This window comes from Halichoerus grypus, chromosome 12 (genome assembly GCF_964656455.1).
Source record: "Halichoerus grypus chromosome 12, mHalGry1.hap1.1, whole genome shotgun sequence".
In the NCBI taxonomy this organism is placed as follows: Eukaryota; Metazoa; Chordata; class Mammalia; order Carnivora; family Phocidae; genus Halichoerus; species Halichoerus grypus.
The window spans coordinates 75,902,637-75,927,756 of NC_135723.1; the positions used below are offsets into that span (position 1 = coordinate 75,902,637).

The window sequence follows — 25,120 nt, forward strand, 5'->3', positions numbered from 1 at the left end:
CCATTCAGATTATAGCTACCACTGTGGGCATTGCCTGGAGGTAGCTCTCCACTCTGGTTTATTTCTTTATGCATGGAAATTCTTCTAATTCCAGTGACTGCCAGGGACTTCCAGGGGCCCAGCAGCAATTCCAGTATTAACCCCATGAATTGGCATCCGTTTCATTGGCTCAATACTGGAATTTGGGCATAGAAAATACTGAAGGCAGAGAACTTGCCCTCACCTACCTGCTTTTTCCCCTTCTTGCTTCAAGCCTACCAGTCCTCACCAGAAGATAAAAACTAAGAAGTTTTTGGGTCATCCCTATTTGAGGATGTGGGAGAAGAATAGAATGCAATTGCCAATCACGTTATATCAGAATTAATGAGGATGGGGGAAACTATAGAGTCACATGGCATCATCTAAAGACAAATAGCAATGTTATCCAGTTTTTGAATACCTGCTATTATGCTGGGTACTACACTGATGTTAATCCATTTAGTCTTAACATACAATTATGAAAATTGAGGCTGGAAGAGATTTAGTAATTTGACCAAAATTATTACATGTTGAAGAGTGTATTAACTATCATGTCCATCTGACTTAAAAGCCCATGCATTTACTATAGGCCCATCTTTAGTGTCACAAAGTGGATGACAATGCTTAAACAGTATGTATTATAAGAACTTTTCTATCCTTATTAAGGAAAATGCTGATCTCTCTGTTCATGGATTCATTATGTTAGCATCAATAAGAGATAGAATAATTTTCCTGATTCCTCTGAAATGGCTAGGGTTAAACTTTTTTTAGATCAGTTTACTTTACTTTTGTCATATTCAAAGCTAAATTATCAAATTTGGAATGTTTCCAGGACTGCCTTTGCTTGGCTTATCTAGGTTGATAAATCATGATATAATTTAGAAATAACATTTAACTCAGGACAAAAGGAATTTCTTGGAGATTGTGTAAATATGGGAGAGAGGAGTTTTTGTGTACTGGTAAAGTAATACTTTAAATTTTTATCACTTTTATTGAGATATAAATTACATATAATAAAATTAAACAATTATATATATGATTTAATAATTTTGACAAATATTGTCATGTATGTTTGTCATATATATGTTTGCTAGGCATAGTGGCTTAAGCTAACATTTATCTTCTAGTATAAAACAGAATCATATATTTTCTATGTAGGTAATTGTAATCAAGATTTTTGTATTACTTAAAACTTACACATTTCCTGTACTTCTAGCATATTTGTTACTCATAAACTCTTAGAACAACTCAGTGCCATGCCAATTTAAATTTTTCATGAAAGGGTTATTTGTGTGGCAGATAAAATGCATTACTATGGAAAAAAAAGTAATAGATTGCAACCACATTTAATAAGTTTTCAAAAAAATATATAAAATGTTACATGTATGAGTATCTTAGTAAAGCAACATTTAGATATAACACATTAATGTAAGTTGTTCTCAAATTTTAACTTCCATCTTAATTACCTTAGAGGCTTATCAGATTGGTGGGTCTTATCCCCATAGTTTTTCATTCAGCATTTTCCAGATAAGGTTGATATTGCTGGTCATGGGACCATATCTTGAAAGCCAGTTCATTTTTCTTTTTTCTTTTTTTTTAAAGATTTTATTTATTTATTTGAGAGAGAGAGTGAGCAAGAGAGAGAGCATGAGCCAGGAGAGGGGCAGAGAAGCAGACTCCCCACTGAACAGGGACCCCAATGTGGGACTCGATCCCAAGACTCTGGGATCATGACCTGAGCCAAAGGCAGACACTTAATAAACTGGGCCACCCAGGTGCCCTAGATATTTTTCTTTTTGAGCCATTTAGCAATGTGTCAAAAATGTATTTCTGATGTCTATTATATAAAAAAATTTGTTAGTATGCTTTCTATCATTTAAAAAAGCTAGAATAAGTAATAAATTACTTGTTTAAAATAGTGACAGGAAATAGGTGAATATAATTTTGTAAAAGAAAAAAACACAAAGCTTAAAATAGGTGATTATAGTTTGTAAAGGGAAAAACAACAACAACAACAACAACAACACAAAGCTCCAAAACAGTCTGTATAGTATTTCAGGATAATCATTCCATTAAAATAATTTCTCAACAAAAAAAGTTTTAGTTCCATGTTTTAGGTCCCTGGGTAGTTCAGTCAGTTAAGTGTCTGCCTTCTGCTCAGGTCACGAACCCAGGACACTGGATCTAGCCTCACATTGCATCAGGCTCCCTGCTCAGCGGGGCAATCTGCTTCTCCCTCTACCACTCCCCCTGCTTGTGCGTGCTTGCTCTCTCTCTCTCACAAATAAATAAATAAAATCTTCAAAAAATGTTTTAATTCCAGAAACACAAATAGTAACATCTACAGGCAATTCAGAATATTATTTGACTATTCATTGTTTATATAACTCTTTTAAAGGAAACTGTTCTCTTCCTTTAAGAAGTCCTAAGGATATATATTTTATTTACTTTGATTCTACTCTCCCTGTCTCAGAACATTCACATTTATACATATTAATTTTTTTCTGTCAATTTTATGAAAAATTGTATCTTGTATCTCATTATATAATTTTTGAACTTTTAGCTTTCTTTAGAAGATTATATACTAGATTAATTGGCATAGAACCTCATGTCTTTCATTTTATTCAAGTATGCTTGAAATAGATGTCTCTAAATAGATAATTGAAGAAGAAATTAATTTTCCTTTTGGGGGTATTTTTCATAACCAGAAATTAATAAAAGCTAGGGTCCAATTTTAATTACATGGTTATTTGGAATGAAATCTATAAAGTGATGCCAAAAGCATTGCTATAAAAGAGTGACTTCCTCATTTAAGAACCTGGCGTTATCTTTCATTTCCTATGAGATCAAACTCTGCATTCCAGTCGTACTACACTCCTCTTCTCGGAAGCTAGCCTACGGTACTTTCCGCTGTTCAGCAACCTTCTAGACGTGATGGTTTATAAATTCAAATGAATCACCCTTTATCTCTGCAGAACTTGAAGTGTATATCTGCTTTCCTCTCACACATCAAATGTTTGCTTTTCCCCCTCTTCACTTAAAAGTAATTTATTGGTTACTAAAGGATTATTTCCAGGTCCAAAGGCTCCAGGAAGCCTGGCTTTATAATTCCCAACAACATGTTTCTCATCTTGCTAACTTTTCATAGAGATTATTTTATTTAAAATATATTTGGAATCTGGTTATATTGAATATTACAGGTCTTTTATTTGCTTCAAAAATCTTTATTACTACATATGCATATATATTACTGTCAACAAGAGTATTAATTTCTCAGAGTCGAGTATTTTGTGATATGCAGTGTTTGTGTCTTCTGTAGTTCTTAGCAGTTGCCAAAGATTGGAGTCATCCAAAAAACTCAAATTGACTTAGGAATTAGCCTGCTCATGTAAAATGACAGAGGAACTAGAATCATTTGGCTGGGGAAAAATACAATTCTTTAAAATTAAAGTACTCCTTTGTGTGTTGAAAGGGAATAAAAGAAAATAGACTTAATCAGTGATATGAAACATGAGTGATAGGACAAAGAGGATTGGATCTTTGGAAGTCAGAGTTTTTAAAGAGCTTGTAGAAGCTCCTTTGTCAGTTTCTAAAAGTAGGGGTTATTTCACCTCCTGAAATTAATTCCATGTAGTTCTTTCTGAGGGGAGGAGTGTTTATTAGTGCTCTCTCAAGGTCTGTCTATTCCTACAGTTATATGCTTTAAACCAATTGCAGAATTGCTATTATCTTTGTAAAAAAAAACTGAAGGGAGCTGAATATAAAATGGTCAAGATAACTTTCTGTGTATTAAATTTTATCTCTAAGATTACTATACAGTGTGTTTTTAGCATCAAGTGCATGATTTGCATAATAACACAAAGAAGGCTGGCAGCCCAGCTTGTCGGTTCCTGTAACATCAGTCTACTTTTTATTTTATAATACGTAATTAACTTAAAATTATTAATTAAAAAGTAATTATTGCTAGTGATAGATGAATTTTTAATAATGAAGACTATTTTCTGTTTGGCTACAACAAAGGGAACACCAGAATTAGAATTATCTTGCAGAGTTTTCAGAGATTTAATGACTACTTTTTGCCCTGAAACTGTACAGTGGTTTCTCAACTGAATATTATGACACATGATATTTGGTCAAAATTACTCAGCATTCTTTTCTGCAAAAATTGTTGATGCTATATTTTGGGGCAAGGAAAAATGACAGGTAAATAAATAAATACACACACAATATGATCCCATTCACATGAACATATTTGGAGGACTTGTTGCCAATTTATTATTTATGGTTAATTGAATCTAAAATGGTTATCATGGCAAAACATGCTGTTACTTAGTTTATAGTTAGGGACACATTTGTATGCCACACTGGTGTTCTGTCCTGGGTGGAGTTTGGATGTTGTTTGGCATCACATAGGTAGCATGATATACTGTATGATTTAGACAAAAAGTACTCTGTAAGATAATTGCTTTCAGATCTGATAGCTCCTAGCAGTGTTAACTGTTTGAAATCAAATTTATTAGAGTTTTGCTAGTAAAAATCCATCTGCTTTCAGTAATCTGAATACTTATAAACTATGCATTAGTAGTTGGAATAAATATATATTGTTCATTTGACAAATAAGACTGCTAATGGTAGGTAGCAAGGTATCTGGGATAAAATCAGAAAGAAAGCATTGATCAATACTTGATGGCAATGCCTAAAAGTAGCTGGAAAATTTGAAGAGAGATTAAAGAAAAAACTTTGAGTTGCTGAGTATAGGGGTGGTATTAGAGGGTTGTGGTTGAAATGCAATCATGTGTAAAGAAGAGTGAGAGGTGAGACCATAAATGGTATTCCCCCCCACACTATTTTGGAGGATAAAATGTTCTACTGAATAGCTTATTCAGTTGAATGGTGAAGGAGAATAGGAGTTCCTGGCTAGTCTAGACCATTTTCTTTTTTCTGGGAAAATGCCCCATCCACAGTGATTACTGAAGGGCCAGTCTGGCTTTATACCACGTGACCTTTTTTTTGGTCACATGTGGTTGGATCAGTGTGGACACCTGAATCAAGGTCAGTCCAGTTTTTTTTTTTTTTTTTTTTTTAAGACTTATTTATTTATGGAGCACCTGGGTGGCTCAGTCAGTTAAGCATCTGCCTTCGGGTCAGGTCGTGATCTCAGGGTCCTGGGATCGAGTCCCATGTCAGGCTCCCTGCTCAGCAGAAGCCTTGCCTCTCTCTGCCCCTCTGCCTGCTGCTCTGCCTACTTGTGAGCGTACTCTCTCTGTCAAATAAATGAAATGTGTTTTTTAAAAAAGACTTATTTATTTATTTTACAGAGAGAGAGGTAGAGTGAGGGGAGGGGCAGAAGGAGAGGACAGAGAATCCTCAAGCTAACTCCCCGCTGAGCACAGAGGCTGCCAGGGGGCTGGACCCCAGGACCCTGAGATCATGACCTGAGCCAAAATCAAGAGCCCACCACTCAGCTGAGCCACCCAGGTGCCTCAAGGACAGTTCAGTTTTATGCAGGTAAGCAGGAACAATCTGAATCTATCTCAGAAAATTATATTAAGACACAGTGTAAGTGGGAGCCCATGAATGGAACTTGAAATAAGGAAGGTGTCAACCCACTCACCCATTCTGGATATTGAAATTGCAGTTTTGAGAACCCAGATCTTCACTCTACATATAAAAAAAGCAATACTATTTCTATTTGATATACACAATATGAACAACCATATGTCAGCTTGATATGAAAAGCAAAATTTTCTGAGGAAAGATAACATTTCAGTGCATTTTTTATATTTAGTTATGTAAGTATGTATATATATGCATATATATGCCTATAGATACACATTTTTATAAACTGCAAAGTATTGATAGTAAATTCTGTTTTAAAAATCTTTAGATATATATTGTATATATATATATATTACTCAGATTACGTAACAAATTGAACCTCAAATATCAAATCATCATATCAAATATGACTTTAATTCATTAAAATTTTTTCTTTTTCTCAAGAAATTTGATGCATTTTAGTGAGGAATTAGATCCATAGTCCCTCACTGACCCTGCTGAAGTTCAGTGCTTCGTATCTGAACCATTTGAAACATCAGTGCTGTAGGCGGGTCTTTCACTGGTTTGGCCTGGAAGAGATTCAGGACATTCATTGGTCAGAATTAGTTACACGGGGGCGCCTGGGTGGCTCAGTCGTTAAGCGTCTGCCTTCGGCTCAGGTCATGATCCCGGGGTCCTGGGCTTGAGCCCTGTGTTGGGCTCCCTGTTCAGTGGGCATTGGGGAGTCTGCTTCTCCCTTTCCCCTGCCCTTGCCCCTGCTCATGCTCTCTCTCTCTCTCAAATAAAAAATGAAATCTTTAAAAATAAAAAAGAAAGAAAAGAAAGAACATGGAATAGTTTTTGAGCTGACTGTCTCACATTATATCCCAGCTCTGGCTTCTGCGGGGTTGGAAGTTTTTGTCCTAACAAGAGAGTTAAAACTTAAGCAAGCAACTCTGCAAGGGTTCCATGGGATGCTGCCAGGGCCCTTTGGAGTTCTTGAGCCTATAGAGACTTGTAGGTGAGAAGAGGGTCACAATACTGGCAAAGGCAATTGATGCTGGTTATTAAGAGAGGCCAGGCTCTTTTTACAAAATGGAGGTTATGGATACATGTGAAACTTCAGTGATTTTGTAGATAGCTCCTGGTATTCCTTTGCCCCAGTGTAATTATGAATGGGCACATGCAACTGCAACCTGAGAAATTTGCAATAATGAAATGTCCCTAGAGATGAAGGTTTTGTTTACCATCAGGTAAGCTACCAAGACCTATCCAGGTGATAGCTGAGGGGCAGAGGGGGAAAAATTATTCTAACACTTGATAAATGGTAAGGAAGACTTTCTTCAAGTCTGTTGCAACAGGGGAGAGAGATTAATTGCAACTCCAAATATAGCAAAGACAGCTGGGGATTTATATAGCCAAGGAAGAGAATAAGGAGGGTCAATAGATGGAATATTACTACAGGAGATATCAAAGGTAGGGTGATTTTTGCTAAAGCAACAGCAGGGTTCTTGCTGAAAGCAGGTCAGGGACTTATACATCAAAGGTAACAGATGAGGAACTTGATCAGATATCAGGGGTGATAGATACCAAGGGTGCCTTTGCAGGATTCTTGACTAAAGCTAGGCTTGACAAGGATAGAAACAGAAGCCCATGTTTGATGCTTCGTTAGGAAGAGTTTTCAGAGCTTAACTAAGTCTGCTCAAGGAGAGAGACTTTTTCAATGGATAGTGGAGCAGGGAGAGGACAAACATCAATTGTAGTTTTGAAATACACCATAGTGATAGGGGAGATGTAGTCAATCTCACTAACCTCCCTCTTCTGATATTCCTTTTAGGAAGCGAGGCCAATGAGATCATTCCCATACTTGTGTGGATAACCTGTGTAGTACCCTGGATGGGCTCTGGCAGTTAGGAAAATGTGCCCTTTAGATCTTTTAATACATGGAGTGCCAATGTCTGATGACCTGAGGTGCTCTCCTCTGAAATGCATCACTGCATTTCTGCTTCTTTAATGTTTCCCATGGGCTGCTACCAGTGAGTGACTGAGTGTAACAGGGAAAACTAAGGCAGCCCTATTCCTGGGAGAGGCAGGATTGCTCCGATGGGCAATTTTGGTTCGATAACTTCTGGTCAGTCTTGTCTGACTTTCTTAGACTGCAGTGTGATTTAAGATTCTTCCACCCAATCTTTCTCCTTTCCCTCTTCTTCACAATGGTCAGAACTACACTGTGTTCTGATGTCTGATGTCTCCACAAATATCTGACAGCTTCTGCCTCATTTTTCTCCCAAGCATGTCCCCTGACAAAATGCTTGTGTAACAGATCTCATCCTGGTATCATTAGAATGTGATATAGAAACCAGTGAAATTGTAGAAGGCTATTTTGTGACCTAGTATCTTTCTGAAATTCTTTGAGTCCTAGTAAGGTTTTCAAACTGACTTTTAGGCTAGTTTTTTTTTTATTGTAAACCAGCAAAGGAGCCAATATATGTTTACAGGCTTTCATGGAACAAAATCAAGACATCACTATGAACAAACACGAGCACAGACAGAAAAAAAAAGTTTCTGGAAAGGATTCCGTATTTGCACAGATGATAAAATTGATGCTTAAAATTAGTTTTCCCTAAATTGTTAAGTGGTAGGTGAGCCCAAACTGATACTTGGGTTGAACATGGCATATATTAAATATTACATCAGGTAGACACAGGTAAATACCAGCATAAATAATTACATAAGGTGTTCTCAGGAATTTGGATATTACTATGGATTCCAGAAGTAGACAAGGTAGTCTAAATCGTTGTAGGTAAGAAAGCAGGAATGAAAGATTGCCAACTGGAGCTGAAGAAGCACTGAGAAGTCAAAACCCACAAAACTAATAAGGGAGACTATCCTTTTTCACAGCCATGACCTATTTCTAATTATAGTTTTCCTTTTTATAATACTTACTTTTCTTTTAAATGGCACCCTTTATATTTAACCACATGTTCAAATATTATCTATTTCCAAGCCTCGCATCTATTGGAAATTTAGTTCTGATTATTTTACTATATTTAAAACTAATCTATATGATGAAAGTGCTCCATATTTCACATGTCACATAATATACAAATTAGAAGTCCAATGCTATTTACATGGCATCCAGTCTAGTTTCAGTTTTGTTGATCAGGAAAAATATTGAATATTTGAGAAATTTGAGAAATGGTAGAATACATCTAATGTCTAGTAGACTATGATACATTATCTTTTTGAAATGAATAGAAATGATTCTTAAACTCTGTCTTAAAATTTATTTTAATTTTTTTCAGTGTATGAAGCCTACTTGCAGCTTTTATTTATTATTTTCTTTTCTTTTATTTACTTTATTTTAATTCCAGTGTATACCATGTGATTTACTTGCAGCTTTTTTTCTTTTTTTTTTTTTTTTTTTTGCGGCTTTTAAAGGTAACACTATGAATGCGAAGTCAGTGTTTATGAAGCTGTATGCCCAGTAATTACTGGTAGTGTTTTGGGGGAAAAATTATATAAGTTTGACAATTTTTTTTATTTTTAAAACTATTTATTGAAATACAGAATGCATGTAGAGAAACATAAGTAAGTATAATGTTTAATGGATGTCATTACAAATTGAAGACACCTGACCGTAAGCACCCAGATGAAGAAACAGAACACTGCTGGCAATCTCATCTCCCTTCCAATCACTGTTCACACCAAGGATAAAACAAAATGGGCATCCCAAATCCATAAATTATTTTCACCTGTTTTGTACTTTATTATATAAATGGGATCAAAGAAGAGGGGAGGAGGAGGAGAAAGCAGCTATAAAAATGCTCTTTGAACTAAAAAGTCATTCTAGCAAGATTGAAGAATACAGAGTCAGTAGAATTAACTGTTTTTATATACTGTCATGAACAGTAGGAAACTGAAATTAAAACTCATACTTTGTAAAGACTAAATTTTATTGTATGTGATTATACCTCAATGAACTTGAAATAGAAATAAAAACTGTAAATTCTCAGTTAATTGGCTTTGAAGTTAAACAGATTCTGCCTCTGTTATTTACTGGAAATTTTAATATAATGTTTTAGAAATTTAATTTCCTTAACTGAAGATAGGGTTTAACAAAATATTACTTGTGACTGTCTCATAAATATGCTGGGATAAATATACATTGGCTGTTTGTGGGCACATCACATACATGAAATAAATATTAACTGTCTTTTATATTTTATATAGATATTTTGCATGGCTCTCTATAGTGGCTTTAAAGTTTCTTAATCAGAAATGTATCTCATTCAGTTTCTTTGGCTATAACATAAAGTGTGAATCTTATTGTAATGCAGTGAGGGGAAGACCAAACTACCCTAACCTCAACTTCACATTCTTGAGAATCAGTCTTGGGAAAATCACATAGACCTTGCAGTTATAGTTTATCCCCAGTCGAGCACTTATCTAGAATAGGAAAATCACACAAGGCTTCACCTCTCATTCGGACTTCATTAGATCTCTTTTTCCTATTCTAAGGAGTGAGATATCTGTATGTCATTGTTGTCTTCAGCTGCTTGATTCTTCTTTTATTAAATTTAAATTTAATGCTACTAAATACTTCAGTTGCTAAATCTATCTCAGTTTAACAAAATTGAAAGGAACTTTAAGCCATATATTTTTTAACCTTTTCCCAAAAGATAGTTTGAATTATATCAACATAATACAGTGTTCATTAAACATGGTTTGTAAAGTTTTCTTGCAGTATACATACTGAATCATAGCTAATAGTAGTAGAAAAAAAATGGGTGACTCATGAAATTTGCTTTCTTGACCTTTTATTGCTAAAGATTTTAGAAACAGATTCTGCCTTATTACTGGCCAGGAGTCAGTGGCTAATATTTGTAAATTTTTTGTATATTTGAATTCTCCCCAAATTATCTCACTCCCGGACATTTGGTTTATCTGCAAAAATACATTCGTCAGCAGTCTTTGTAAAAGTCTTATTTGTGTAAACTGTAATTACAGAACACGTATAATAATTTTTAAAAAATTCCTGCTATTAACAATTTGTTAATAGTATTTTCATGAATATTTGTTATCACAAAGATTAAAAGATTCCCATCATAAGGGGTTTCAGACATAACATACACACTTTAGAGAATGTAGGATGTTTAGAAATTTTTGTTCTAAATAACATTAAAAAATTTTCCTAACTGGAGGTGTGCTTCATATCATTAGGCAAAAATAATCTAATCCTTTCTTTCTAAATTGGTAATACATTTGATAGTTAATACTGTATAATGTTATAATTTATTTATAACTTTAAAAATATTAGACCCTTCTGGGAAATTTTGAGATACTTTACAATTATTAATTAAGATTTGGTTCTGCTTGAATTAAATTCCACTGGTGTGTTGAAAATAAAATTTAAAAAGAGAATAAGCTTTTACTTAAAAAATTTGATTATGCTAATATGGGTAAGTAGTAATAATGAAGGTTTTGGTATACTTGTAATTAGATTTTAATCATATGGATTCATTTTACTTGCTCTCCAAATAAATCCTCTAATGGCATGTTTTCTCCTTAGAGTGTAGTCTTTATATTAAACTTTCTTCAAGATGAATAAATCTCATAATTAAGTGAATTTAATAATCAGCTCTGATTGAATACATTAAAATGAATGTACTTTTAATACTTAGGTAATTAAGATATGTACATTTCCTGCATTGGTACGAAGAACAGATCTGCTTTTACATACTACAGAACAAACAGTATAGTGGCACATTCATTTCTTGGATCTCAGGGAAATTAGGGGAAGGTCTACCTTTTGCCATTTTTTATTCTTCACCAATATGTCCATAAATATGTACTACCTATGATTTTGAATCATGAAGAAAAATAAATTCTCATTCCAAAAGAGTCAATAATGGGAATTTTCTCTAATAAATAAGGGTAAATACCCTGGATATTTTCTAGTCTTGAACTTTTTTATGCAGACATTTAAAATTTTCTAACTAAATCTTTTCTATATCTAGTTTATAGTGCTGAATGGTATGGATTATTTATATAGGTGCTTAGGGAATTAAGTGGGAAATCAAAATGAATTTCATTGTGTTTGATTCAATTTGTTAATAAATACTGCATTTCATTTGCAGAATACAAAGTGACAAAATATACATTTAAATATCACCTATCTATATCTATTTTTCTATTTGTCATCATCATCTGTCCATTCTTTTATCTATCCATTCATTCATCTTCTATTTTGTGTAAATTCTGAGGGAGAAAAAGTCTTACAGTGCATATCAATCTTGGTCTAGACAGGAAAGAGAAAACATGCAGTACTTTAAACAGAGAAACACTAAAGGATTATTAAGCTTTGATAGGAGAGTAACAATTAAAATGGAAAGAGAACCCTGAAAAATACCCTGGGGATTAAGAGTACACCTACTTTGGTCAGCACTGAGAAATAGTATAGAATTGTTGAATCATTATATTGTACACCTGAAACTAATTATACTTCCATTAAAAAATAAAAATAACAGATACCTTAAGGCTGAAGGAGGGGACCTGGGAATGGACAAGAGGGGGATTTCAAACCTTCTTAAAGAAGCTGTGGTTGCAGCCCACTGGGTTACAGAGAAGATTACTGGGTAGTTCAGTAGTTCTGCTCCATAGTCATCAGGCAAGGCTGGCACAATCCCCTGTGGCATATATCAAAGGAGGCTGGCAAGCAGGCATTTGAAGGGAGTCAGGTCACTGTTACAAGTACTGCCAGAACTAAGAGCTGGAAAAGCATCCCTAGGCAGGAAGCTAGTGTCCTGTGTGTGGTTTAGGCAGGCTGATGGGCAGGACAAATGTTGGGTGGCTGGCTCTCCTTGGAATGTTTCAGTGATTAAAATAGATGATTACATGGTTTTCTAATATCTTCTGAGAAGTTATATTCTTCAAAGGAATGTATATTTCTAAACCATATAAACCTAATGGCAGTTCTTATTTGTGTCTAAAAATAGACTGATGGTGGCTGTAGTTACCTGGATTGAAAACATGAAATTGTCTTTGAAGTCACCTCATAAATAACAAATATGGCTCAGATATTGTCTTAACTAAGTTAATATGAATATGTAAATTGTTTTACAGTTGAGAAACACTCTTTTATTCAATAAACTTAAGATAGGTTCTTTTGAACCCTCTTTTAACCTGTCTTGTCCTTGGGCCTTTGGCCTGCCTAGTTCATTTGTAACAACAATTCTGCTAAGTCAGTTTAAAAAGAATCCTTTACCAAAAAAAAAAAAAAAAAGTAAATAATAGTATATAGTGGTGGCAAAAGTTATACAGGTGAAATATGGTATATAAATGCCTGAAGTATTAACACACTAGATAAAATTGCAATTATGAGCCTACTAGTAAAATCGAAAATCCTTTGTAGGCCACAAAGTGGCTTTCATAATCCAGTGCACCCTTCCTGTTGTGAGTTCACCCACGATTCCCCAATACCCACTCAATATTCAAGCCACAGAACTTCTTTTTTATTGAACGTGGTATGTAGCTTTATGCATTCCTGTCTTTGTTATTGCTGTTTCCTCTGTCTGGCCTGGCTGTGTGGCAGATCCAGTGGATTGCTTCTTTCCATATCTATTTCAACATCTTGTTGAAGGAGGTAATTGAGAGGATGTAACTTCGGTTGACATGCAAGCTATGCCCAAGCAATCAGAGGCTCCTCCTCGGTCCTTGGATGTATGCTCTGCCTACTGTTCCCGCAGTGGAAACCGTTTTCAAGGACATAGTCTTGAGAGAGCAATGTGTTGTTGAGACCATCTGGACAGTGTATGTGACTGAACCTTTAGAAGGCCTCTATATAAACTTTAAAGATTTTGGCGGATGGATGTGGAGATCTATTTGTCTTAAGGCTACCTGAGACAAGCCTTGTTTGTAAATTCCTTTGCTTTCTAAATTTTTCTAAATTGCCACCTGCCACAAAAAAAAAAAAAAAAAAAGAAAGAAAGAAAGAAAAGACAGAATCCTTTACGCTGAATATCTGATCAAATTCCTGATCATTACCCTTGAAACCTCATCATCCTGGCCTGCCTTCAGTAAGAGTTTTGTTAAGTTGGTTTAACAAGAATCTCCCTATCCTTGATGTTCCTTCTTAGTAATTTTCTACCTGTTGACCTCACACTCTGCACCTTGGCTGTAAATCCCTACTTTTCCTTGTTGTATTAGTCATTGAGCCTGTTCTTTCTCACACAGTGTAATATTCTTGACACCTGTCACGATAGGCCTGAATAAGTCTTCTTTACCAATACTAACAAGTGTCAGAATAATTTTTTCTTCAACACAGTTCAGGTGTTTTTACTGAATTAACAAAATAGTCATTTCAATTAATCTTCAATATTCACCTTATGGTAAGATATTGATTTGAAATATGCTATCCGTATTCAGTTAAAGTTAATAAACTTCAAGATCATTGGGTAAACTGGGGACATAATTCGATATATTTCATCTCCATCAGCAATTTGATATTTATTCAAAAGCTCATAATTTTCTGTAATTAGTAATATGCAGATGACTAGTTGGCAGTAATTTAGTTAAGCTGTACAAAAAAAATCTATGTTGAATGGGTTGTTTTATTCATTGTTTATAATAAGATGACCTTACAAGTCTGCAATTTTAGTTACTATTAGATTAATGTCATTACATGATATAATAGCAATGTCGTAAGTTACTTTAGAATGTTGAATGACATAGGCATGACTGTGTTTGAGGCATATTATCATTATGTGGGTATTTATGTGTGCCCTTTTTAATTAATTTTAATAATGTTTTTATTTTAGTTTTAGAGTTATAAAAAAGTAGTAAAGATACTACACAGAGATCCCATATGCCCCTCACCGAGTTTCCCTTAATTTTTCTTGTATTAATATAGTAAAATTGTCACAATTCATGAATCATGTATCAGTATATATTATTATTAACTAAAGTCTATATTTTTTTTCAGATTTCCTTTTATTTTACCTGATTTTTTTGCTGTTTCATAACCTCTTCCAGAATACTGTATTATGTTAATTCATCATGCTTCCTTAGTTTCTCTTGGTTGGAATAGTTTCTCAGGCTTTCTTGTTTTTGGTAACTTTGAGAGTTTTTAGGAGTACTGATCAGGTATTTTGTAGATTGTTCCTTAGTTGAGATTGATTTGATGTTTTCCTCAGACTGATATTTTAGGGTTTGAAGACAACAGAATTAAAGTGACATTCTCACCATATTGTTTCAAATTTACCTATTATCTATATAACATCACTTTTAGTGTTCATCTTCAGTACTTGACTGAAGTAGTGTTTATCAGATTTCTTTACTGTAAAGTTGCCCCCCTCGACATTCCAAGCCCTACTCTTTGGAAGGAAGTTGGTGTACACAACCTACATTTAAGGAGGGAAGACTCATGCTCCACCCTCTTCAGGGTAGAATATCTGCATACAGTAGTTAGAATTCATTTGCATGATAAATTTGGCTCTTCTTTCTCCCTCTCTCTGTCTCTATGCCTGTTTCTTTCTTTCTTTGTTCGTCAATATGGATTCATAGATACTTATTTTATACTTTGGATTATAATATAATATACTTAATTTTTCTTCATATTGTTTCAGCTTTAGCCATTGGGAGATCTTTCAGTTGACTCTTCTGTGTCTTTAACATAACCACATCATTATGCTTTTTTTTTTTTTTTTTTAGTTACACCTTTACTTTCTAGCATTATAAGATGTTCTAGACTTATCTTGTGTACTTCCTACCCCAGTCCTAGAATCAGTCATTTCACCAAGGACTCCTGGTTTCACTTATGGAGAATGGTATTAGAAACCAGGACCCGAGTTCTGTGTTCTTTGCTACTGGGTTAACTTTGCTTCTAGGTACTCCTAACTGACTGAGCAAGAAAACACATGTGTATATAATAACTTCAGTATACAGACAGTCCCTGACTTATGATGGTTTGACTTACAGTTTTTCAACTTTATGATGATGCAAAAGTAATATACTTTCAGTGGAGATGTACTTTGAATTTTGATCTGTTTTCCCAGGCTAGTGATATGGTGTACTGTACTATCTCATGATGTTGGATGGTTCCAGCAAGCCATAGATCTCAGTCAGCCATGACATCATGGGGGTAAACATCTGATATACTGACCACCATTCTGTATCCATACAAGCATTCTGTTTTTTCACTTTTAGTACAGTACTTCATAAATTAGATATTTAACACTTTATTATAAAATAGACTTTGTGTTAGATGGTTTTGCCCAACTGTAAACTAATATAAGTGTTCCAAGCAGGTATAAGTATTCTGAGTATGTTTAAGTAAAGCAAGGCTAAGCTATGGTGTTCGTTAGGTTAGGTGTATTAAATGTATTTTTAACTTACAATATTTTCAACTTATGATAAATTTATCAGGATGTGACCCTATCCTAAGTCGAGAAAAATCTCTATACACATAACTAAAAATATTTCTCTTGGTATTCATCTTATATTAAACTGAATGAGTTTTTTGCTGATATATCCAACTCTAATCCATTATATGGATGATCAGCCCTCTCCCCTTGTTATCTGTAATATCCAATTCAAATAATGAGAAACTAGGACCTTACTATCTACTACCTATTTACTTAATTTTTCAATTCTAATGTATATGTATGGCAATATCAGAATTCTTAAACCCTATTATCACGGGGAAGAACTTTATCAAATAGAGTATACGGCTTCTGCATAGTTCCCTTTGCCTGTGGTCTTACAGACTATTCATTTCAAAGTTACTTAGTTTAGCCGTTTTCTTCTATCTTCTTCAGTGAGATTGTTTCATACATTTGTAATATAGTGGATTCTTTTGTCACAGTCTGCATTCTATCCTAGAATTATCTGCTTTCTAAATATTTTTAAAATTTGCATATGTTAAGGTTAAATTTTTCATAATGTCATGTCTCCACCATTGAAGTATCATTTAGGATAGTTTTACTGCCCTAAAAAATCTCCTGGGCTTCACCTATTCAACTCTCACCCCTCTTCTGAACTGTTGGCAACCACGGAATATTTTTTATGTTTTTAGTTTTGCCTTTTGTAGGATGTTGTGTAGTTGGCCTTATGCAGTATGTGGACTTTCAGAATGACTTCTTCCTTTCAGACAGAAATATTCACCTGAAATTCATCCATGTTTTTCTGTTCCTTGATAACTCCAGTTCTTTTTGCTTCTCAATAATTTCCCGTGATATGGTGATCATAACTGGTTTATCTGTTCACCTATTGAATAGGATCTTGGTTCATATGAGTTTTTGACAGTTATGAATAAAGCTCTATAAACATTCATGGGCAGTTTTATATGGATATAAGTTTTCAAATCAGTTGAGTAAATGTCTTGGTTCATGTAAGTACCTGTTCCAAATATATTTTAAAAATATGACCAAAAGGAATGGGAGGTTCTCATTGATATATCAAGCACTATACTGTTAGGTAATAAAGAAGATATTTTTGGGTGGGGGAAGAAACTGAAATCATGGTTCTGGGTCATACAGAAGTATTAGTGGGGAAAAATAAATTGGGATTGTTTTATGTTCTTGTCATGCTTCTGAAATTTCAAAATATCACTGCATTTTTCATTCTCTGTAGAAAAAATTTAATCCAGAGTGGTTTGTAGAAAATATAATAAATATTAAATCCTTGGTTACTATGAAAGAGCATTATTTAGAAATTAGTTTTTATTTGAATGAAATTAATAAATATATAATGTAATGCTAAAGCAAAATATAAATGGTGTTTAAGAAACTGTAAATTTGGGAATGACAGCTTGATGGAGAAGTCAATATTTTTTTTCAGGTGTTATCTGATTGAGCAATTATGTTCTTTACTAAAACATTTGTTAAATTAAATGCTTTATTCTTAATTTTGTTGATACTAATATTCAGAGTAGACTTTCATTTAGAGAAAAAATAAAGTGAGAAATTACACTTACATGACAAGAAGTGCAAATAATTCCTACTATTAAATTTTAAAGTATACTAAAGTAAGTTGTCTTGAAAATGCAATGCATCCCAGGCCCAGGAAAGTTATCATGGGCATGTTATATTGAGTTTTATGGAACTGGTATTAACTCTTGTAGCTTATCTAATGGAGACATTTTTCTAATAGTTTTATAATATATCAATGAGTGGATATAGATGGAGAAAGACTTGATATGACAGAACTTCTTCAGTTAGCTTGATTGTAAGATTTTTGAAATGGTCTTTATATTTAAAGATCATAATTTGGTAAAGCATAGCTTGCAAAAGTACAAATTATCTGAACAAAATTAAAGTGAGGATAAATTTCTATAGGCATTTTTCTGAAATTATAATGATACATGGAAGTGATTTTTCTGCATAAATATAACTTCTTCATATGCAAAATATTTGGGGGCATTTTACTGTTACAGTTGAAATTTATCTAAAATGAATTATGTATCTCCATGACTACATAGACATAGCATTTAGAATATTTTATTGATGACTTTGTCTCTCCATCATAAACATTAGTTACTGAACAGGTCTCTGAAACAAGGATGCCCATGGCAATCCCATGGACTCTGCAGTCATCAATAATGGGCTCTACTTTTATGGACTTTGTGTAGCCTATCAGTTTCATTTTTCACATTCTTTCTCTTCTAAATTTTGCTGGTTTCAGAATTTTGGCTACTTATAATCTGCTTCACTTTACACATAATTATCAAGTGAATGTGCTTCAGTTTTTTACACATCAGTTTGGAGGCTGTGCTCTAGGTAGTTAATCTGAAAAAGGCATAAATCTGAAAAACAGCAAATAAGGCATTGTAGGCACCCATTATGAAACTCATAAATGACATCTTACAAATCAGGTTTCAATCTTTCAGGGATAAATGTTGGTAGCAGTTTTAGTCAGTATATCGAATCTGGTAAACCAGAAGACTTGAGTTTAGTTCCTTTTTTCTTTTTTAAGAAATGCATACTTTCAGATATTTTAGAAAATTAATATTTTTTCATAGGAATTTTTGCAACTCATGCAGTATTTCCCTGACTTCATGTTTAGAAGAAATTTCATTTGGAAAGTTTATCACTCATTTTATTATTCCGCTAGTATTTAATGCTGACCGATCCTTGAACTCTGGGTGACTATGACTAATGCAGCTAGTTCATGTATTAAAAGTTTTAAAAAATGACATTTTTATTCTCTAAATGGCACTATTGATTAAACTGGATCATTTATTTTTATTTTATTTATTTATCACATAGCCAGGATTAACATGCTGCACTTGGTTTCTGAGTTTAGATTGCTACTAACAGATTATTCTCTCTTAAAGCTAGCTGGTGTTTGCCAAAGAAAGTCATGCTCCCAAGAATGTATATTAAAAATAATTCCTAAATCAAAATCTAAAAGATGAAAGCAAAATATGAGCCATCGCTATTTTATCATCTAAGTGAGGTCCCTGGCAAGATTCAGTTCAAGCATCATGTCTCCTAACAAATTTTCCCCCATTTCCTTGAATGGGTCGTTCACCTGCAGTCCCATAGCTCCTTCTTTCAGCTTTTTTCCCTACTTTATTTTAATTTTCTTGTTTTCTTCTTACTATATTTTACTTTTACTTGTCTGTCTTCCCCTTACTACCTTTTAAGATTTTTACAGGCAGCGTCTTTATCATCTTCATATTTCTAGCTACTGGTCTAATGCCTCCCTCATAGTGAGCTCTTATAGTAAACATCTTTTGTCTGAAGTTCAGATGATCAGATTTATGATTTTAGCAAGTCTTTATGTTGTCTCTCAGTGAGCTCCTATTACAGAAAGATGAAAAATGCACACAGAAGAAAATACAATGTAAATAAGCTAGAGATGCAGATTTCATAGATAACAAGTAATTAATGTAAATAATATGTAGTATCCAAGCAAAACTTATGGAATATAATGTCCATTTACTTGCTTTCTCCATGTCTCATCAAAAAAAATTCTAAGTGCAAAATGAGATAGAATATGGCCAAGAGCTCAATTACTATTGAAATTAGTGATAATCTAATATTTCAATAAATTTTTCTTATTTTTGCAAAATGAATATAAAGCCAAAGCCATTTTATTGTTATAGAAGCTATAGAATATAAAGATGATGCGTTTTTAGGGGAATTAACAGAGAAAAGAACTAAATTCTGTCATCTTGATTTGGGGAATACATAGTGGAAGGCTAAAGCAAAATATAAATAGCATTTAAGACACTTTGTGTTTTAGAAATTCTATTTTTTTCTTATCTAATAGTTAAGTCCTCAGGACTCATTTTGGGTACAGTTTCTGTGGGCACATGGGCTAAGAAATGGGCAGTAAACTGACCCTTTATCCTGGGCACTGAAAATAGTTTGATAGATTGTGGTGAATGAAACATTTTCATGTTTGTTTATTAATTGTATTTCCTTTTGCATAAATTATCTGTACACGTCACTTGCCTTTTTTTTTCTATTGAATCAGTGTTTTCTTATCAGCTTAAGTAACACAAACCTTAAACATTTTATATTAGTATATATTGCTGGTTTTTATTTTTAATTTAATATTCATGTTTCTGAATAATTTTATTAATACTTGTCATTAAAGTTTGTGGAACTTGGGACAATAATTTTGTTGTATTGTTTAATATTTTGTGAATCACTTGAGCTGATTATGTCCCTGGATTAAATACTAGAAAATTAGTTATCTTAATTATTATAGCATTAACATATTTTTGCTCTTTAGTTAGACTTTAAAAAGAGAAAAAGAAATGCTTAAATGCTTGTATAAAGGTGAAAAAGGCCTTAAAAATCCATGAAATGTAATGTTGGCAAGTATTGTAGCCACTTTTTAATGTGTGTCTAGCCCATAATGACCCCCTCTTCACTCAAAGTGGTACTGCCTCCTCCCACTTCCCATTCTAATGGCCCTTGTCAGTCAGTTTGTATCACATGATGTTACATACTGACAGGTTGGACTGGGCTGTTTTCCTGAACTTAAATTATGCAGCTAGTTTGGCTGCAAACTGACCATCTTTCAAGTGCATTGGCAAGTGGAGGATGGGTCGGGGACCAAGAGAAGCAAGGAAGAAAGAGAGGGGCAAAGGGGAAGATAGACTTTGGTTCTTAACAGTTTTGAGTTTTCCAGTTTCACATTCCTGTCTCTCTTAGGACAGGTTTGGCGTGGGTTCTTTTGATAACTTCCTATCGTTATAAAAATTCTACTTACATAATGATTATTACAGAAAAAGGCTTTGACAAAGACATTAAGGATGGCTGGTATTCTGGTTACAGCCTCCTAACCAAATCCACAGATTTTTGTATGTTGCCTTCTACTTCACTCTGAGAATTCTTGTTGAACTGTGTGTGTGTGTGGGAGTGGTTTCCATGAATTAGCATTTCTGGAGATAATAATTTAAGTCAGACTGTAAGAAAACATAATAGAAATATATATTCTGGGATAGGTGGGCAGTTCTTTGGGTCAGAAATTATATCAGCTTGAAAAGACTAGCAATACTCACCCCATGTGAAAATACAGTCACTGGCCTCAACAATAGAGAGTTCAACTATTCTATTGTGGATGCAGAAAAGACTGTGTGATTCACAGGTTTTTTTTTTTTTTTTTCTGCATATAGTATTCAATAAATATTTGCTGAACGAATTACTAAATGTATGAATTCAAGTAATAGATATGAGTAGAATCTAGTAAAGAGAGAGAGATCGGTTTTACTTTTGAATAAAGAAAGTCTGTGGTATTTGCATAAAGCTCCATACAAGAAACTCCATTTAATATTGCTACTTGATATCTAGTATATTTGCTCCAGTTATGTTGCTTTAGGTCCAGTTTTTTCTTGTACATCTACAATACTTTATTATAAATTTTTGTTTTATTTGACCAAAAATTCATTGAGGTAAGAAGTAACTTATTTTCTTTTTATTTTGGCTAAATATTAGTGAATTAGCTAATATTAAGTATTATAATACATAATTATATAATTTATAAATTTATATATTCACTTATTCATGTTATAATTTATAACTTTACTCTTCAGCCTTCATAATGACTCATTAAATCTGCTGACCTAGAAACTTGAGAATATAACGAAAAGTCTTATGATCATGATTCATAAATCTGTATTCATCAGTTTTATCTTAAACCAAACACAGGAAGGAATCTTGATGAGCTACCTGTTGGGTTCTTTACCTTTTTAAGGAAAGCTAAACATATGCAGTCAGACTATCTTTTACTAGGCTCCATCATGAAAAAGGATTTGATAACTTTATGAGACTATAATATAGACTAGTCATTATTCAGAAGTTTGTATTTCAGATATCAAAGCAGTGGCCAGTGCTTATATTGTAAAAGAATGTCAACATTGCAATTATGATTAACTTTCCTAGTGAATGTTTTCTGGATATCCTTATACTTAGATTTTTTCAATAAAGTTCTCAAAAATGTAACTCTTGAGTTACCCAATTCTGATGTGTATTATGGTTTAAGAAAAGTCCCAAGCCAATGAAACTGAATTATAATTTATCATAGATATTAAATTAGCAGCTTTTACTTCAATATTAGTCATAAGATTCTTTCCACAAGATCAGGAAAACATACAGAGCATGTTTTTCAGAGAATTTTCATATGTCCAGACCTATCAATTGGTTTAGGAAGCAGTGTGCTATCCTACATCACCTCTTAGGATCTGAAGGATGTGGTGTAAAGAGCCTGTACTTGGAGAGAATACATTAACACCACACCTTCAAAGGAGTGTTTATTATTAAGGAACGCAGCCATCAAAAGGAATGAAATCTTGCCATTTGCAACGATGTGGATGGAACTGGAGGGTATATGCTGAGCGAAATAAGTCAATCAGAGAAAGACATGTATCATATGTTCTCACTGATATGAGGAATTCTTAATCTCAGGAAACAAACTGAGGGTTGCTGGAGTGGTGGGGGGTGGGAGGGATGGGGTGGCTGGGTGATAGACATTGGGGAGGGTATGTGCTATAGTGAGCGCTGTGAATTGTGTAAGACTGTTGAATCACAGACCTGTACCTCTGAAACAAATAATACATTATATGTTAAAAGAAAAAAGAAGGAGATAGCAGGAAGGGAAAAATGAAGGGGGGGAAATCGGAGGGGGAGAGGAACCATGAGAGACTATGGACTCTGAGAAACAAACTGAAAGTTCTAGAGGGGAGGGGGTGGGGGGATGGGTTAGCCTGGTGATGGGTATTAAAGAGGGCATGCACTGAATGGGGCACTGGGTGTTATACGCAAACAATGAATCATGGAACACTACATCAAAAACTAATGATGTAATGTATGGTGATTAACATAACAATTAAAAAAATTTAAAAAAATCAGGACAGTGGGAGTAGTTGAGGATTTTTGGCTGACCACATATAGATACTCTCATTTTCTGTTTCTTATTTCAAGAAGGAATCCTTTATTCTTCCTACAGATCGTATGACCAACCGCTTGTAGAATATGTCAGGTATAAGGAAATGCAGGGCCTAAGATTCAGTTTGTGATAATTGATATTAAGAGGCTTTTGTTAAGGAGAAATTAAGAGATGTGAACAAGAGTACACTTGACCTTCCATTGAGTGTATCACTAAATAAAGCAAGGATTATTCATAATTGCTTGAAAACTCTTTTTCTGGAAGAAATAAAATGCAAAATAGAATTTATATATAGTTGGAAAGTTAAAAATAATTTCAAATTTAGCATAAAGATTAATTATTTACATATTCAAAATTTAGGGTAGGAGTGGAAAAAATCCATAATGACTGAATAGTAATGAAATTTTTTATTGTAACTTAAATGATTAAAATAATTTTATAGCCAAAGTTACAGGAATATTTTTAGGATTTAATTAAAGATTTAAATTAACATTGATTCATAATGATATGTCTTATCTTCCACATACATTTCAATAAATAATAATGTCTTTACGCTAGATTCAAAAGACCAGTGTTATGTGACAATGACGCTTTATTGTACTAGGGAGGGCAAATAATCTTTATTCACATTCAGGTACCAAGTATAGGGACTTTTTTGCTCTACTGGTTGTACCTCACTTAGTCTTGATAAGCCTCATACTCAGAAAGTAGGTATTTATACTCATTCAGTCGGTATTATGTGACAGGCATTACACTATTATCACCTCTGTTTTTAGGAGAAATTTAAAGACTGAAATCTCTCTTTTTTTTCAATTTAGATACAAACCTAAAATTTTCTAAAGAAAGACATGTATTCTGAAAAATAGAAAGGGGCACACTCTTTGTATAAAATTTCAAAACTAACTTTTTCTTGTACCATATAGAGTTGAAACTGTAATTTTTTAAGGTGAAAATAGTTGACTGTTGGCAGTTTCATTATGGTTCAATGTAATATCTTTAAAGGCATTTAAAAATCTTTTATATCTGTTTATTTTCTGAGCATGTAATACTTACCTTAGAGTTCTGAAGCAGGATGTAATTTTGTTGTTTTCTATCTATGTTTCTATCATTTATTTATAATTAATATGAAGAATAGTTTGGTAGCTAATTAAAATTCTACATAGCCCTGCCATTTTATTCGATGTCATGATTTTATTACTTTTAACTCTGCATGGGTAACTCTTGGTATTGGTAATAGATTTTATTTTTTCTTTTGGTTAGATCACTCAGAATTTATTACTTTGTTCTGAGAGCATAGTTTTTAAAAAAAGTTAGGCAAGAAAAAAGTTTTAACAGTGAACCTCAACAGAATTATATTAATACTGATGACTTTGCATTTTACATGTCATAACACATCTTCAATAACTTAGAAATTTTAATTCATCAATACACAGGGTACCCTGGTAAGACAGATTGTAGTGTTTCATAGGATGCAGAGTTAAAATGACTTATTTAAGCATACCCTTATTCAGGGCAGAAGTGGAAATATAATTAAGAAGTACTTTTGGTTAATTTGAACCTAAACTTAAAAATAAATAAATATATATATTAATTTCATTTCATGTACTGTACCTTATGCTAATCTTTAAAAAGGAGCTGGCAGGTATGTGATCAATAGAGAGTTGAATTGTTTTTTATTTAAAAAAACTACTTGCGTATGGACTAGAATTTGAATGTGAAATAGATTTACTCAAAATGCCTAGGTATAGCTCAAGGAGACTTTTATCAAAATGTCCTGCTTAAAAAGAAGGGACCCAAAAAGTGACCAGAGGTATTTTAGAAGTTATTTACTCCAAATTCTTCTAAATGCAAGGATCTCATCCCGTGCATTTCTGACATCCTGTGCACAAACACTAAAGGCATCAGTTTACAGCCTTGAAGGTAGTCTGCATCTCACTTAGCAGTTCTGGAAGTCATTTCTGTGTCTAATTCCAGCCATTGGTGAAGAGCACATGAGAACAGCAGAATGGAAGTCTGCTCTGCCTTCTGTGTGTTATTCATTCACTCATCCATCCATTCATTCATTTATACTTAGCCAAATGGCCAAAATGCATATCAGACCCTGAATGTAGAAATAGTTATTAAAAATCTCTGCCCCTAAAAAGAAGTGAGTCAGTCAGCCAAT

The 25,120-nt window shown here is 33.6% G+C and overlaps 1 pseudogene; it reads right to left on the reverse strand.

The window, feature by feature from the left end:
• Positions 1-603: 603 nt before the first annotated feature.
• On the reverse strand, positions 604-715 carry LOC118526132 (U6atac minor spliceosomal RNA; annotated as a pseudogene).
• Positions 716-25,120: the final 24,405 nt, after the last annotated feature.